This window comes from Bos mutus, chromosome 15, assembly GCF_027580195.1.
Source record: "Bos mutus isolate GX-2022 chromosome 15, NWIPB_WYAK_1.1, whole genome shotgun sequence".
In the NCBI taxonomy this organism is placed as follows: Eukaryota; Metazoa; Chordata; class Mammalia; order Artiodactyla; family Bovidae; genus Bos; species Bos mutus.
Window position 1 is genome coordinate 79,251,665 of NC_091631.1, and position 18,919 is coordinate 79,270,583.

At 38.5% G+C, this 18,919-nt stretch overlaps 1 pseudogene; it reads right to left on the reverse strand.

The window, feature by feature from the left end:
- Positions 1 to 16,698: 16,698 nt before the first annotated feature.
- LOC102284383 (olfactory receptor 4C15-like) lies at positions 16,699 to 17,648 on the reverse strand (annotated as a pseudogene).
- Between the last annotated feature and the right edge of the window lie 1,271 nt (positions 17,649 to 18,919).

The following is an 18,919-nucleotide window of genomic DNA, read 5'->3' on the forward strand; positions in this document are numbered from 1 at the left end:
TGGGAGAAATATCAATAATCTCAGATATGCAGATGACATCACCCTTATGGCAGAAAGTGAAGAGGAACTAAAAAGCCTCTTGATGAAGGTGAAAGAGGAGAGTGAAAAAGTTGGCTGAAAACTCAATTCAGAAAATGAAGATCATGGCATCTGGTTTCATCATTTCATGGGAAATAGATGGAGAAACAATGGAAACAGTGTCAAACTTTATTTTTGGGGGCTCCAAAATCACTGCAGATGGTGACTGCAGCCATGAACTTAAAAGATGCTTACTCCTTGGAAGAAAAGTTATGACCAACCTAGATAGCATATTCAAAAGCAGAGACATTACTTTGCCAACAAAAGTTCGTCTAGTCAAGTCTATGGTTTTTCCAGTGGTCATGTACAGATGTGAGATTTGGACTGTGAAGAAAGCTGAGAGCCGAAGAATTGATGTTTTTGAACTGTGGTGTTGGAGAAGATTCTTGAGAGTCCCTTGGACTGAAAGGACATCCAACCAGTCCATTCTAAAGGAGATTAGCCCTGGGATTTCTTTGGAAGGAATGATGCTGAAGCTGAAACTCCAGTACTTTGGCCACCTCATGCGAAGAGTTGACTCATTGGAAAAGACTCTGATGCTGGGAGGGATTGGGGGCAGGAGGAGAAGGGGACGACAGAGGATGAGATGGCTGGATGGCATCACTGACTTGATGGACGTGAGTCTGAGTGAACTCCGGAAGTGGGTGATGGACAGGGAGGCCTGGCGTGCTGAGATTCATGGGGTCGCAAAGAGTCGGACACAACTGAGCGACTGAACTGACTGATACTGGGTTTCCTTGAATAGAATAAATATTTTCATATCAATAAGTCAAATTATCCATTTCAGTTCAATTCAACGCTCAGTTGTGTCCGACTTTTTGCGACCCCATGAATCACAGCACGCCAGGCCTCCCTGTCCAGCACCAACTTCCGGAGTTCACTCAGTTTCACGTCCATCAAGTCAGTGATGCCATCCAGGCATCTCATCCTCTGTAGTCCACTTCTCCTCCTGCCCCCAATCCCTCCCAGCATCAGAGTCTTTTCCACTGAGTCAACTCTTCGCATGAGGTGGCCAAAGTACTGGAGTTTCAGCTTTAGTATCATTGCTTCCAAAGAAATCCCAGGGCTGATCTCCTTCAGAATGGACTGGTTGGATCTCCTTGCAGTCCAAGGGACTCTCAAGAGTCTTCTCCAACACCACAGTTCAAAAGCATCAATTCTTCAGTGCTCAGCCTTCTTCACAGTCCAATTCTCACATCCATACATGACCAGAGGAAAAACCATAGCCTTGACTACACGGACCTTTGTTGACAAAATAATGTCTCTGCTTTTGAATATGCTCTCTAGGTTGGTCATAACTTTCCTTCCCAGGAGTAAGTGTCTTTTAATTTCATGCCTGAAGTCACCATCTGCAGTGATTTTTGAGTCCAAGAAAATAAAGTCTGACAGTGTTTCCACTGTTTCGCCATCTATTTCCCATGAAGTGATGGGACCATTTGCCATGATCTTCGTTTTCTGTATGTTGAGCTTTAAGACAAAATTTTCACTCTTCACTTTCACTTTCATCAAGAGGCTTTTGAGTTCCTCTTCTCTTGCTGCCATAAGAGTGGTGTCATCTGCATATCTGAGGTTATTGATATTGCTCCCGGCAATCTTGATTCCAGCTTGTGTTTCTTTCAGTCCAGCGTTTCTCATGATGTACTCTGCATATAAGTTAAATAAGCAGGGTGACCATACACAGCATTGACATACTCCTTTTCCTATTTGGAACCAGTCTGTTGTTCCATGTCCAGTTCTAACTGTTGCTTCCTGACCTGCATACAAATTTCTCAAGAGGCAGATCAGGTGGTCTGGTATTCCCATCTATTTCGCAATTTTCCACAGTTTATTGTGATCCACACAGTCAAAGGCTTTGGCATAGTCAATAAAGCAGAAATAGATGTTTTTCTGGAACTTTCTTGCTTTTTCCATGATCCAGAGGATGCTGGCAATTTGATCTCTGGTTCCTCTGCCTTTTGTAAAACCAGCTTGAACATCAGGAAGTTCACGTTTCACATATTGCTGAAGACTGGCTTGGAGAATTTTGAGCATTACTTTACTAGCGTGTGAGATGAACGCAATTGTGCAGTAGTTTGAACATTCTTTGGCATTGCCTTTCTTTGAAACTGGAATGAAAACTGACCTTTGCCAGTCCTGTGGCCACTGCTGAGTTTTCCAAATTTGCTGGCATATTGAGTGCAGCACTTTCACAGCATCATCTTTCAGGATTTGGAATAGTTCAACTGGAATTCCATCACCTGCACTAGCTCTGTTCATAGTGATGCTTTCTAAGGCCCACTTGACTTCACATTCCAGGATGTCTCGCTCTAGATCAGTGAACACACCATTGTGATTATTTGGGTCGTGAAGATATTTTTTGTACAGTTCTTCTGTGTATTCTTGCCATCTCTGCTTAATATCTTCTGCTTCTGTTAGGTCTGTACCATTTCTGTCCTTTATCGAGCTCCTCTTTGCATTAAATGTTCCTTTGGTATCTATGATTTTCTTGAAGAGATTCCCTAGTCTTTCCCATTCTGTTGTTTTTCTCTATTTTTTTGCATTGATCGCTGAGGAAGGCTTTCTTATCTCTTCTTGCTATTCTTTGGAACTCTGCATTCAGATGCTTATATCTTTCCTGTGCTCCTTTGCTTTTCACTTCACTTCTTTTCACAGCTATTTGTAAGGCCTCCCCAGACAGCCATTTGGCTTTTTTGCATTTCTTTTCCACGGGGATGATCTTGATCCCTGTCTCCTGTACAATGTCACGAACCTCATTCCATAGTTCATCAGGCACTTTATCTATCAGATCTAGGCCCTTAAATCTATTTCTCACTTCTACTTTATAATCATAAGGGATTTGATTTAGGTCATACCTGAATGGTCTAGTGGTTTTCCCTACTTTCTTCAATTTAAGTCTGAATTTGGCAATAAGGAAGTCATGGTCTGAGCCACAGTCAGCTCCTGGTCTTGTTTTTGCTGACTGTATAGAGCTTCTCCATCTTTGGCTGCAAAGAATATAATCAATCTGATTTCAGTGTTGACCATCTGGTGATGTCCATGTGTAGAGTGTTCTCTTGTGTTGTTGGAAGAGGGTGTTTGTTATGACCAGTGCATTTTCTTGGCAAAACTCTATTAGTCTTTGCCCTGCTTCATTCCATATTCCAAGGCCAAATTTGGCTGTTACTCCAGGTGTTTCTTGACTTCCTACTTTTGCATTCCAGTCCCCTATAATGAAAAGGACACCTTTTTTTGGGTGTTAGTTCTAAAAGGTCTTGTAGGTCTTCATAGAACCGTTCAACTTCAGCTTATTCAGCATTACTGGTTGGGGCATAGACTTGGATTACTGTGATATTAAGTGGTTTGCCTTGGAAACAAACAGAGATCTTTCTGTCGTTTTTGAGAGTGCATCCTAGTACTGCATTTCGTATACTTTTGTTGACCATGATGGCTACTCCATTTCTTCTGAGGGATTCCTGTCCACAGCAGTAGATATAATCGTCATCTGAGTTAAATTCTCCCATTCCAGTCCATTTGAGTTCGCTGATTCCTAGAATGTCGACATTCACTCTTGCCATCTCTTATTTGACCACTTCCAATTTGCTTTGATTCATGGACCTGACATTCCAGGTTCCTACTGTCCACTTTCCTCTAATAAATTTATACATCTAAATAAAACTTTAGGCTTCCTTGTAGTCTAGCTAAAATAATATTAGAAAAATTTGGAAATGTTATAATAATTAAAACTCAAAATGGCTTCCCTGATTGCTTAGTTGGTAATAATCTGCCTGCAATGCAGGAGACCCTGGTTTGATTCCTGGGTCAGAAGATCTACTGGAGAAGGGACAGGCTACCAAGTCCAGTATTCTTGGACTTCCCTTGTGGCTCAGCTGGTAAAGAATCTGCTCTCAAAGCCGGAGACCTGAGTTCAATCCCTGGGTTTGGAAGAACCCCTTGAGAAGGGAAAGGCTACCAACTGCAGTATTCTGGCCTGGAAAGTTCCATGGATTTTATAGTACATGGGATCTCAAAGAGCTGAACACGACTCAGCAACTTTCACTCACTCCAAATGACAGTTTCAATAATCTCTGATGAGTATTTAAAAGGAGGATAAGTTAATGATTTTTGCATTTCAGTGCATCAGGTTTCCCATAGGAGATTAAAACAAAAGGCAGGGGGCCATTTGCTGTGAGGAGAGAAGCAGTTTGGAGAGAATGATGAAATATCATTATAAGAAGAACAGCATGCATTGCTTCAGGAAAAATATATCTTCTCTCCATAAAGACTGCACTCTCATTAAATCAGAAAGCTGTAAAAGAAAATCTGTGGGCAGATAATAGACCACTGTGAAAACCAGTTCATGTAATTTTATTTTGTTTCACTTTAAGTAAGCAAAGAAAATATTTGGGGACATAAAGACTTAATGTATGCATTAGGTTGGATCAATACCCCCTCAGAGCTTTATGACAGAATTCAGTCTGTATTTCCAAACATCCCTGGATCATCCCACCACTTGACCAATTTGTTGTGAAGAGGCTAAGGACACTTTTCCATGCTCTATCTGTTGACTCTGGATAATGAATAGGCTCTTAATACATATCTGATGGTATCTCTGATACCATGAAGGATTGGTGATTAATCAGAAAGAGGAAAATTATCTGAAAACTCATATTAAAGTAAATTAGTAGGTCATTTGACACTAATTTGAAAAAGCACAGAAATACTATAATAAAGAATAAAGATGGTATCTCCCAAATTGAAGTAATAGAATGATGCTAGTATTACTAGTGATAGAAAGCAAACTATTTTTGCTTTCTTCATCCTTATATTTTTACTTTCACCTGTTGAAATTTTAACCAATTCAATTATATTTGGGGCCAAAAGTCTGTAATTTTTTTTTTTCTCCAGGTAAATAGACATGTGTCTATATCTTCTCTGCTCCTATATTACTATGTGGATTTTCATACACATATGATTGAATAAAGCAATACTGGATTAAATATTATTTTTGTTATCTAATCTTATCATTCAAACAAGCTTTCCCTTGTATTATTTCATCTGACTTCCATAATTTTTGGCAAGGCAACTGTGGCCATTTGTTTGTCCTTTTCTAGTTACAAAGTTTGACCTATAATACAGAGTATTTTAACTAAGGCAATTAGGGTATAACTAGACAAAGATGTACCTAGATAGCCTAGCACTCACCCACATTTCATATAAAATATCAAACCCCAATCATCACGTAGATTGCATCTTAGAAAAGAAATTCTGATCCATCAAAGAAAGATGTCAAATTGATACCTTAAATTTCTGTCCTGACTCCAAAATCAAGTTAATTAAACTGCATATTGAGGCTAATATCAAAGCAGAAAACTAAATGAACCTAAACGGATTATAGAGAAGAGGAGGAAAGAAGCAGACTAATGAAGTTAGAGCAGGAGAGAGGAGAGCGAGTGAGCAGAAACCAGGGAAAGAAGAGTCAGGGATAGAATACAAAAAGACAGAGTGGGAAGATGAGCAAGAATATTAGAGAGGGTAGTTTGAGCCAAAATTTCATCACAGTTTAGCTTCTTTCTTCCTGGCTGACCACACAGTCACTTTCCCCTAAACCGAAAAGGGAATCTGATTATGATCAAAGTGTTGTCAGGGAGCTTGAAAATTCAACTGTGTAGAAAGCACAGTTCTATTTTGTATTCTGTCCTAGAAACTTCAGCAATGACCTACACTTTCAACAAGAAGATCCCCAAGACAGAAATTTCTACCAAATTGGCCTCAATCCAGTTCATTGTACCTTCTGTGAGCAGAGATGCATTTAAGAGGTAGCACAGCTATGTGCCAACTCCAAGGAAAGCCTAGGAACTCTGGATCCACAAACTCATTCATTGATGTGAACACTCCCCAGGACCTCCATCGTTCATTAGAAGACACACTGACTAAAGATTCTAAGAGCTTGGTCTTTAGGAGGCAATTAGAAAAAAATATTTTAGAGAGAATGAAAAACCTTACCTCTTATGAGCAAACAGGTGACTTCCAATAAAATATACCTTGTGCATCTTCAACTTTAATTTACTTAGAAGTTAAATTATATGAAACCTGAATAAAACACACAAACTATACTTCCTTAAGATTTATCTTGGGATTTATCACAAGAGATCATGGGATGTAAGGAGTTTATGGAGAAAGGGAACTCTGCATGTGGCAATAATTCACAAACTCCTCCTCAGAAGCACTTGTTTATACGGAACAAGGTCTCTTATTGAAGCAGAGAGGAGTCTTGTGAAAAATGGGGCCAATTTCTTAATTTGGTTCTTGGAGACTTTGTGAAGAAAACTATTTCTGAATTCTGAATGAGAAGTGCCTCTGAAGTCAGCTCTCTTCCCACAATATATCTTTTGGAAAATTATGAGTTTAAGTGCTTTCTTTTTACTGCATAGGATATTTATAGTAACTCCCACAAAAGTCTGTAAATGCCTAACACAGGCCTTCAGCCTCAGGAGCTTCCAGGAAAGTATTTCTCCCAAACCAGTCCCAAAGGATATGCATTGAGCTACCTAGCTCAGACAGTCCCAGAGTAAAAACAAACCTTGGGGCCAATTAGTTACACTTCAGTGTATGTGCTTTGATGTGAGGAAATTCTCTTTCCTTCTCCAAAAGGTTTCTTTAAGCCCATCTCTTCTAGAATCATGAGGACATTTGAAACCCGTGAAAGGCTCACAGATGAAATACGTACTGTAAACTTGAGTCCTGGCCTTTCCATTTAGCTTTTAAGTGAATTTAAGCAAATTTCTCAATCTCTTGAATTTCCTATGTTCCCTTTATAACAGGCAATTACTAATATTAAATGCTTGGGGTGATGAAAATGGCTCAGTGGTAAAGAATCTGTCTGCCAATGCTGGAGATGTGAGTTCAATCTCTGCCTCTGGAGATCTCCTGGAGAAGGAAATGGAAACTCACTCCAGTATTCTTGCCTGGGAATCCCATGGACAGAGGAGCCTGGCAGAGTCAGAAAGGTCAAAAAATGGTCAGACTTAGGGACTGAACAACAACAATAATCAATATTTATTTAATTTAATATTATTGATGTTCTAACCTTCCATTTCTAATCCTATTCATGTTTTTTTTTTTTTAATCAATTTATAGAAGGAGACAGGAACGAAGTAAAAGAGAAAAAAAACTTAAATAATTGTCTTGTGTGTTTTCTTTATCAAGATAGATGCTCTTCCTCTTAAAATAAACAGATTTAGATCTTTGCTTTTGAAGGGTTGTGAGGTATGAAAGGGTCTTCACTGGTAGCTCAGCTGATAAAGAATTCACCTGCGATGCAGGAGACGCTAGTGCAATTCTTGAGTTGGGAAGACCCCCTGGAGAAGGGCTAGACTAATCACTCCTGTTTTCTTGGGCTTCCCTGGTGTCTCATACGGTAAAGAACCTGCCTGTAATGCGGGAGATCTGGGTTCGATCCCTGGGTTGGGAAGATCCCCTGGAAGAGAGGCATGGCAACTCACTCCAGTATTCTTGCCTAGAGAATCCTATGAATAGAGGAGCTTGGAGAGCTACAGTCCATGGGATTGCAAAGAGTTGGACATGACTAAGTGACTAAGCACAGCACAGCACAAGGTATTAAAGACAGGATAGATTACATCAAAAATTACTTTCCTACCTGGGAGACCATATTACAACAATTACCTGTAAGGTCTGACATTGCCTACTAGGTGTCTTCAATAAGTATGAAGTGAGAGGCCCAGGGTATATATAGGTGAAAGTAGACAGCAACTGAGGTGAGAGAATGACATTAATAGATTGCACCATGCTTTGCACTTTTGCTAAAGTGTCTAGTGGCAACCAGCAAGTCCAAGCAGCTCAGATAAACTTTGTAGGGAAAAATCACATTCCAACACATGGCTTTTTCTTTCTTTTCTTTTTCTTCTTCTTCTTCTTTTTTTTTTAATTAACAAATGGACTGGAAGAATCCCAAGGAAGATTTTTGATGTGTTCCTTAAAGTCTTTGAGCTTCCCTGGTGACTCCGATGGTAAGGAACCTGCCTGCAACACTGGACACCCTGGTTCCATCCCTGGGTCAGGAAGATCCCCTGGAGAAGGGAATGGCTATGCACTCCAGTATTCTTGCCTAGAGAATCCCATGGACAGAGGAGTCTGACCATCTACAGTCCATGTGGTCTCAAGAAGTCGGACATGACTGAGTGACTAACACTTTCACTTTCACTTTAAAGTCTTTGACCCTTAGACCGCCCATTAATTAAATGGGAATATGAAGACCTACTTCTAAAAAGTTTCTCTAAATACCAAAATGTATAGCATGAAAAAAAAAAAAAATCTCTGACTCAGAGAATATGCAAAAGAAAATATATATATATAATATATATATATATATATATATTATATAATATATATATAATATATATTATATATTTGGAATGGAATATATTATATATATATTTAATCTACCTAAACAAAAGAATTCTGGGCCAGAGAAGTGAAATAAATCACCAAGTTCACACAGCTAGTTGGTAACAGAACTGAGACTAGAATACAAATCTCTCAAGGATGAATCTAAATTGCTTTAAGACAATATGTATAGTAATGTCGTGTTTTCTCGGCCTAAAAAAAATAAATAAATAGCTAATGATTGAGTCTATGCATTGAACTGCCTGGTCACAGAGTCTTAAATTAACTCCCTACCTTTGACAGAATGGTTAAGCTTTCCAGTTCTGGTGGGACAGTTTTATAAGGGCAGTTTCAGAGGAGAGTACTGAATGGGCCAAAGGCAAGAAATTGAGTCAATGATCTCTGGAAGTCCTCCAAACTCTGAGTGATCTGACCCTGAGTGAATTGAATTTTATTGTAGACTGAGTGATCAGATTACCCAACTGAAATCCTGGTCTGTTACATCAAGGTCGGGGCTTACTGAATTCGGTTAACTATGGCCATTTTATTCTGTGAGTTGATGATAACTGAGTTTTGTATTACACTAAGTACATTTTTGTCCTTCTCTCTCCCATATGTGCTCTTAACACATATTAGGGTCTTAATTTAAACTCTGTTCATTTAAATTTATATCTCATTAGGGTAAATTTTCAGTGAATAATTTGGAAACTCTGGATAGATTAAACTCATTAATATAATTCAAATTTAAGGCTCTAAGTGATTTTATTTGGATCAGAAATGCCTAAAGAATAAAAGTTAGATTTAATTGAGTGAGAAATGGAAAAAGGAATGAAGAATAAAGAATGATAAAAAGAGTAGAGAGCAATGGTTTTATTATTATTTTTCTTTAGTTCGTCTTTAATTGCAGGAAAATTACAGTAGTGCATTGGTTTCTGCATCCAACGATGAAATTCAGCCATAATTATACATATATCACCTTTGTCTTGAGCATCCCTCTCCTTACCCCCCATTCCACCCTTCAAGGTTATCACAGAGTGCCAGACTGGGCTCCCTATGTTTTATAGCAACTTCTAACCAGCTAGCTATTTACACACGTTATTGTATGTATGTCAATGCTATTTATGTATTCATCCCACTGTTTCCCCAACTGTGTCCATGAGTTTGCCCTCTGTATCTGTATCTCCATTCCTTTCCTGCAAATAAGTTCATCAATACAGTTTTCCAGATTCTGTATATATAAGTTAATATATAATATTTATTTTTTCTCTTTCTGACTTACTTCACTCTCTATAACAGGTTCTAGGTTCATCCACCTCACTAGAAGTGACTCAAATTCATTCTTTTATATAACTAATAATATTCCATTGTATATATGTACCATGACTTCTTTATCCTTTCATCTGTCAATGGATATATAGATTGCTTCCATGTCCTAGCTATTGTAAATAGTGCTGCTATGAACATTGGGGTACATGTGTCTTTTTCAATTATGGTTTTCCCATGGTATATGCCCAGTTAGTGGGATTGCTGGGCCATATGGTAGCTTTATTCCTAGTCTTTTAAGGAATATTATTCTCCATGTTGACTGTATCAATTTACTATTTGAATGTATATATACTATATCTAGACTTAGATGTGAGAATTAACTAGAATGCAGAATTTATTTTAAATATTCTCTTTGTGTTGTATCAAAGCATGAATTACAGTTATCATCAATTAAAAGTGAAAGTTTAAAGTGAAGTCACTCAGTCATGTCCCACTCTTTGCGATCCCATGGACTGTAGCCTACCAGGCTCCTCCATCCATGGAATTTCCCAGGCAAGGGTACTGGAATGGGTTGCCATTTCCTTCTCCAGATCTTCCCAACACAGTGATCGAACCCAGGTCTCCAACACTGCAGGCAGACGCTTTACCGAATACGCCACCAAGGAAGCCCTATCATTAATACCTAAGGGCTAATATCAGCAATAAGTAATTGCATTCCTTTGCCAAAACTCCCATGTAGGTGTGTTAATGTTATAGATTGGTTTAAAGTTGAATATGGAAATATATCTCTTTTATTCAACAGAGCTTCTACATTAGGCTTTTCTAGATGCTGATAGCATCAATGAACAAAAGAAAAAAAAAAATCCTTGCATCACAGCTTATGCTGCTAAGTCGCTTCAGTCGTGTCTGACTCTGTGCAACCCCATGGACTGCAGCCTACCAGGCTTCTCCGTCCATGGGATTCTCCAGGCAAGAACACTGGAGTGGGTTGCTATTTCCTTCTCCAGCATCACAGCTTACAGTCTTTGATAAAAAGCAGACAAAATAATAATAATATGGATTACATGAAAAGCAATAATAAGTACTTTATACAATAATATGAGAAATTTATGAGTTCTCTAAGAGTAAAAGAATAGATAGGGAAGGGATCCTTGAAATCCAGGATGGGATTTGCTATTTATAAACCTGTGCTACAGGAACCCCTACAGTGTAAGTTTTGTGACTGTTCTGGTCTCTTCTATTCCTGTGTCCTGATTTTCATCAGTCATTAAAATCAGCATCCTATGTTTTTCATACAGTATACTAACGCATATATATGGAATTTAGAAAGATGGTAACAATAACCCGGTGTACAAGACAGCAAAAGAAACGCTGATGTATAGAACAGTCTTATGGACTCTGTGGGAGAGGGAGAGGGTGGGTAGATTTGGGAGAATGGCAATGAAACATGTAAAATATCATGTAGGAAACGAGTTGCCAGTCCAGGTTCGATGCACGATGCTGGATGCTTGGGGCTGGTGCACTGGGACGGCCCAGAGAGATGGTATGGGGAGGGAGGAGGGAGGAGGGTTCGGGATGGGGAACACATGTATACCTGTGGTGGATTCATTTTGATATTTGGCAAAACTAATACAATTATGTAAAGTTTAAAAATAAAATAAAATTAGAAAAAAAAATCAGCATCCTAAATATAAACCTCTTTTCATCTGAAATACCTTGAGTAAGCTCCTGTTTCTAATCTGTAAGACATTCTCTTTCTTCCCTCCACAAGAATTTTATAAACCATCAAATGAGTAGCAAATGAACTGATCAGTAATGGCTCTCGAGTTGCCAGTCCAGGTTCGATGCACGATACTGAATGCTTGGGTCTAGTGCACTGGGACGACCCAGAGGGATGGTATGGGGAGGGAGGAGGGAGGAGGATTCAGGATGGGGAACACATGTATACCTGTGGCGGATTCATTTTGATATTTGGCAAAACTAATACAATTGTGTAAAGTTTAAAAGTAAAATAAAATTAGAAAAATAAATAAATAAATATACAAAAAATTAAAAAAATCCAATATGCATAGAATTTAATTATTTTTAAATTTACATATGATGAAATTATGGAGAAGGCAATGGCAACCCACTCCAGTACTCTTGCCTGGAAAATCCCATGGATGGAGAAGCCTGGTAGGCTACAGTCCATGGGGTCGCAAAGAGTTGGACAGGACTGAGCGACTTCACTTCATTCACTTCATACTTGATCACTGGAGAAGGAAATGGCAACCCACTCCAGTATTTTTGCCTGGGAAATCCCATGGACAGAGGAGACTGGTGGACCGTGGTCCATGGGGTCACAGAGAGTCGGACAGGACTGATGTGACTAAGCACACACACATGAGGAAACAGAGTTGCCATATTAGAGTTCATAAGTGATCTAAGAGAAAGCAGTATTTGTTAGGTCCCATGTTAATGGTCTTTTATTGGATGACCTGTCTCCCATATTCATGGCATATTGTTTATCAGCTGAGCCACCAGAGAAGGCCAGGAATACTCGAATGGGTAGCTTATCCCTTCTCCAGTGGATATGTCTGACTCAGGAATTGAACCTCGTTCTCCAGCCTTGCAGGTGGATTCTTTACCAGCTGAGCTACCAGGGAAGCATTGGATGACTTACTACCTGTCAAATAAGTTTGACACAAAGTTTTTGCCTAAGAAAGTTTGACAGACTTTACATTTACTTTATTTTTTTTTAATTTCATTTTATTTTTTTAATTTTATTTTTAAAATTTACATAATTGTATTAGTTTTGCCAAATATCAAAATGAATCCGCCACAGGTATACATGTGTACCCCATTTTATTTTTAAACTTTACAGTATTGTATTGGTTCTGCCATATATCGAAATGAATCCACCACAGGCATACATGTGTTCCCCATCCTGAACCCTCCTCCCTCCCCATACCATCCCTCTGGGTTGTCCCAGTGCACCAGCCCCAAGCATCCAGTATTGTGCATCAAACCTGGACTGGCGACTCGTTTCATGTATAATATACATGTTTCAGTGTGATTCTCCCAAATCATCCCACCCTCTCCCTCTCCCACAGAGTCCAAAAGACTGTTATATACATCATTGTCTCTTTTGCTGTCTCGTATACAGGGTTATTGTTACCATCTTTCTAAATTCCATATATATGCGTTAGTATACTGTATTGGTGTTTTTCTTTCTGGCTGACTTCACTCTGTATAATAGGCTCCAGTTTGATCCACCTCATTAGAACTGATTCAAATGTATTCTTTTTAATGGCTGAGTAATACTCCATTATGTATATGTACCACAGCTTTCTTATCCATTCATCTGCTGATGGACATCTAGGTTGCTTCCATGTCCTGGCTATTATAAACAGTCTGCAGTGAACATTGGGGTACACGTGTCTCTTTCCCTTCTGGTTTCCTCAGTGTGTATGCCCAGCAGTGGGATTGCTGGATCATAAGGCAGTTCTATTTCCAGTTTTTTAAGGAACCCCCACACTGTTCTCCATAGTGGCTATACTAGTTTGCATTCCCATCAACAGTGTAAGAGGGTTCCCTTTTCTCCGCATCCTCTCCAGCATTTATTGCTTGTAGACTTTTGGATTGCAGCCATTCTGAATGGATACAAAAACAAGACTCCTACATATGTTGTCTACAAGAGACCCACCTCAAAACAGGGGGCACATACAAACTGAAAGTGAAGGGCTGGAAAAAGGTTTTCCATGCAAATAGGGACCAAAAAAAAGCAGGAGTAGCAATACTCATATCAGACAAAATAGACTTTAAAACAAAGGCTGTGAAAAGAGACAAAGATTTGCATTTCTCTGATGAGTGATGTTGAGCATCTTTTCATGTGTTTGTTAGCCATCTGTATGTCTTCTTTGGAGAAATGTCTATTTAGTTGTTTGGCCCATTTTTTGATTAGGTAGTTTATTTTTCTGGAGTTGATCTGTAGGAGTTGCTTGTATATTTTTGAGATTAGTTGTTTGTCAGTTGCTTCATTTGCTATTATTTTCTCCCATTCTGAAGGCTGTCTTTTCACCTTGCTAATAGTTTCCTTTGATGTGCAGAAGCTTTTAAGTTTAATTAAGTCCCATTTGTTTATTTTTGATTTTATTTCCAATATTCTGGGAGGTGGGTCATAGAGGATCCTGCTGTGATGTATGTCAGAGAGTGTTTTGCCTATGTTCTCCTCTAGGAGTTTTATAGTTTCTGGTCTTATGTTTAGATCTTTAATCCATTTTGAGTTTATTTTTGTGTATGGTGTTAGAAAGTGTTCTAGTTTCATTCTTTTACAAGTGGTTGACCAGATTTCCCAGCACCACTTGTTAAAGAGATTGTCTTTAATCCATTGTATATTCTTGCCTCCTTTGTCAAAGATAAGGTGTCCATATGTGCGTGGATTTATCTCTGGGCTTTCTATTTTATTCCATTGATCTATATTTCTGTCTTTGTGCCAGTACAACACTGTCTTGATAACTGTGGCTTTGTAGTAGAGACTGAAGTCAGGTAGGTTGATTCTTCCAGTTCCATTCTTTTTTCTCAAGATCGCTTTGGCTATTCGAGGTTTTTTGTATTTCCATACAAATTGTGAAATTATTTGTTCTAGCTCTGTGAAGAATACTGTTGGTAGCTTGATAGGGATTGTGTTGAATCTATAAATTGCTTTGGGTAGTATACTCATTTTCACTATATTGATTCTTCCAATCCATGAACATGGTATATTTCTCCATCTGTTAGCGTCCTCTTTGATTTCTTTCACCAGTGTTTTATAGTTTTCTATATATAGGTCTTTAGTTTCTTTAGGTAGATATATTCCTAAGTATTTTATTCTTTCCGTTGCAATGGTGAATGGAATTGTTTCCTTAATTTCTCTTTCTGTTTTCTCATTATTAGTGTATAGGAATGCAAGGGATTTCTGTGTGTTGATTTTATATCCTGCAACTTTACTATAGTCATTGATTATTTCTAGTGATTTTCTGGTGGAATCTTTAGGGTTTTCTATGTAGAGAATCATGTCATCTGCAAATAGTGAGAGTTTTACTTCTTCTTTTCCAATTTGGATTCCTTTTATTTCTTTTTCTGCTCTGTGGCCAAAACTTTCTGCTGTGGCCAAAACTTCCAAAACTATGTTGAATAACAATGGTGAAAGTGGGCACCCTTGTCTTGTTCCTGACTTTAGAGGAAATGCTTTCAATTTTTCACCATTGAGGATAATGTTTGCTATGAGGTACCATTTCACACCAGTCAGAATGGCTGCGATCCAAAAGTCTACAAGCAATAAATGCTGGAGAGGGTGTGGAGAAAAGGGAACCCTCTTACACTGTTGGTGGGAATGCAAACTAGTACAGCCATTATGGAAAACAGTGTGGAGATTCCTTAAAAAACTGGAAATAGAGCTGCCTTATGATCTAGCAATCCCACTGCTGGGCATACACACTGAGGAAACCAGAAGGGAAAGAGACACGTGTACCCCAATGTTAATCGCAGCACTGTTTATAATAGCCAGGACATGGAAGCAACCTAGATGTCCATCAGCAGATGAATGGATAAGAAAGCTGTGGTACATATACACAATGGAGTATTACTCAGCCATTAAAAAGAATACATTTGAATCAGTTCTAATGAGGTGGATGAAACTGGAGCCTATTATACAGAGTGAAGTAAGCCAGAAGGAAAAACATAAATACAGTATACTAACGCATATATATGGAATTTAGAAAGATGGTAACAATAACCCGGTGTACGAGACAGCAAAAGAGACACTGATGTATAGAACAGTCTTAAGGCCTCTGTGGGAGAGGGAGAGGGTGGGAAGATTTGGGAGAATGACATTGAAACATGTAAAATATCATGTAAGAAACGAGTTGCCAGTCCAGGTTCGATGCACGATACTGGATGCTTGGGGCTAGTGCACTGGGACGACCCAGAGGGATGGTATGGGGAGGGAGGTGGGAGGAGGGTTCAGGATGGGGAACACATGTATACCTGTGGCGGATTCATTTTGATATTTGGCAAAACTAATACAATTATGTAAAGTTTAAAAATAAAATAAAATTAAAATGTGAAAAAAAAAAAGAAAGGAGACAAAGATGGTTACTACATAATGATCAAAGGATCAATCCAAGAAGAAGATATAACAATTATAAATATATATGCACCCAACACGGGAGCACCACAATATGTAAGGCAAATGCTAACAAGTATGAAAGGAGAAATTAACAATAACACAATAATAGTGGGAGACTTTAATACCCCACTCACACCTATGGATAGATCAACTAGACAGAAAATTAACAAGGAAACACAAAAGTTAAACAATACAATAGACCAGTTAGACCTAATTGATATCTATAGGACATTTCATCCCAAAACAATGAATTTCACCTTTTTCTCAAGTGCACATGGAACCTTCTCCAGGATAGATCACATCCTGGATCATAAATCTAGCTTTGGTAAGTTCAAAAAAAAATTGAAATCATTCCAAGCATCTTTTCTGACCACAATGCAGTAAGATTAGATCTCAATAGCAGGAGAAAAGCTAGTAAAAATTCCAACATATGGAGGCTGAACAACACGCTGCTGAATAACCAACAAATCACAGAAGAAATCAAAAAAGAAATCAAAATTTGCATAGAAACAAATGAAAATGAAAACACAACAACCCCAAACCTGTGGGACCCTGTAAAAGCAGTGCTAAGGGGAAAGTTCATAGCAATACAGGCATACCTCAAGAAACAAGAAAAAAGTCAAATAAATAACCTAACTCTACACCTAAAGCAACTAGAAAAGGAAGAAATGAAGAACCCCAGGGTAAGCAGAAGGAAAGAAATCTTAAAAATTAGAGCAGAAATAAATGAAAAAGAAACAAAAGAGACCATAGCAAAAATCAACAAAGCCAAAAGCTGGTTCTTTGAAAGGATAAATAAAATTTACATTTACTTTAAAATTGTCTTAAAGTTTAACATTTTATTTTTCATTAGATACAACCATTATTCTGGTCCACACTTTCTTCATGGCACTTTTCACTTCCTTATTTCTTCCTTATTGTAAATCAAAGGATTGAGCAGTGGAGTTAGGATGGTATAAAATATGGCTACCATTTTGTCAAAGGAGAAAGCAGATGGAGGTCGTGCATACACAAATATGCATGGAACGAAGAATAAAACCACAATAGCAATGTGAGATCTGCAGGCGGAGAGGGCTTTCTCCTGCCCTTCAGAGTTATGGGTTCTTAGAGACAGCAGGATGACCCTATAGGAGACAAGCAACAAGAAGATTAAGGTGCAGATAAACCCACTGTTGGTGACTACCAAAAGCCCAAAGATGTGAATGTCAATGCAGGCAAGCTCCAGCAGTGGGTACAAGTCATACATGAAGTGATCGATGACGTTGGGGCCACAGAAGGGCAGCTGGAAAGTGAAGAGAATCTGTATCATGGAATAAATGAAGCCCCCTGTCCAGGCTACTGCCATCAGAAGGACACAAAGTCTGTGCTTCATGATAGAAGAATAGTGCAAGGGCTTCTAGATGGCCACATAGCAGTCATAGGACATGGCACTGAGGACAATCTCCTCCACCCCAGCAAAGAAGTGTTCAGCAAAGAGCTGGGTCATGCAGCCTTCAAAGGAAATGGTTTTCCTTTTATGGAGAGAGCCCACAATCATCTTTGGGGTAATGACAGAGGAGAAACATGCATCCAGGAAGGACAGAAAAGCCAGGAAGAAGTACATGGGGGAGCCCCAGAGTGCTGGGCTGCTACTGATAGTCACCACAATTAGCAAGTTGCCCCTGACAGTTGCAATGTAAATGAACAAGAATACAACAAATATTGTTTTCTGCACATTTGGACTCTGTGAGAGCCCTAAGAGTACAAACTCGGTTACAAAGCTGTGGTTTTGCATGATTTCCAAGGAAAAGATGAAAGCACCACAATGAACATGTAGCATCTACAATGATGAGAAAGAAAAATTTGTCTCAGACTGGTTTGTACTACTATCATGATCATTGAAAGTTGGTGCATGCATATGAAAAATTATCTTACATGCTAATGATCTTCATGTCAGTGAGAACACAAAATTAGAAATTTGTTGAATGTATGGGATGTCATAAAGAATTGTAGTACATATAAATTATTAAATACTTTAAGATGTCAGAGCTTTGATATAGGGGAAGGGAAAGGATCCAGTTGTGGTGGAGATAAGAAACCTTTGTTATTTCAACTGCCAACTCTGATCCCATAGTAGTATTTTCCCAGCATCAATTGTTAGAAAGATTCTGAAGCCACATCAAAGTTCTGAGGAAAGGAGGAGGGCAGGTTATTAGTCATGCCTGCCACATCCCTGATCAGGTGACTTCCTTATCTACAGATAGAAGAGGAAATGTGACAAAGCTTAAAGAGGTGCTCGAAAATCATGACTAATCCCTGAATTATATCTTTAAAAATCTGAACTCAGTTGAGCCTTTAATTCAATCATTTTTTATTAAAAAAATAATAATTCTCATTGGGAAAACACCTTGCTGAAAACTAAACATTCATAACAAGTACGTGTGTGTTGAGTTGGTATTTTTCTTAATTCATCATTTAAAAACAAGAACGGAAGTTTATAAATAGAATAATATCTACCAATGAGTATGTTATAATGACTAAGTTAAATCATGCAAGGAAGCAACTCTTCAGGGTCTAGTGGGTAGAAAACAGCTCATGTTAGATCTTCTTCCCCTATCTTACCTGAAGTCTCCATTCATTGTAGAGGTTAAAACTTTCTGATTCCTCTGTTCATGTTTGAATGACGACTCTTGGTTAAGGATGCAGGACAAATGAGGTATTAATAGAATCAGAAGGTAATGGCCAAGTTACTTACAGATAAGCAACAACTGCATAGGTAAGAGATAGAAACAAGATGCTGAATATAGTAGAGTCTGAATGCTTTATTATTATTTTTTTTTACTAATGATTTATATAATGTGGCCCAATCTGATCAAGATCCAAGTTATCTGTTTCAAATTTATATGACTTTATTGTATCCCCTTGGAGTAAGAAATGGCAACACGCTACAGTATTCTTGCCTGGAAAATTCCATGGACAGAGGAGCCTAGTAGTCTCCAGTCCCTGGGGTCGCAAAGGGTTGGACACCACTGACTGATGACTACACACTCACGTACATTGTAATAT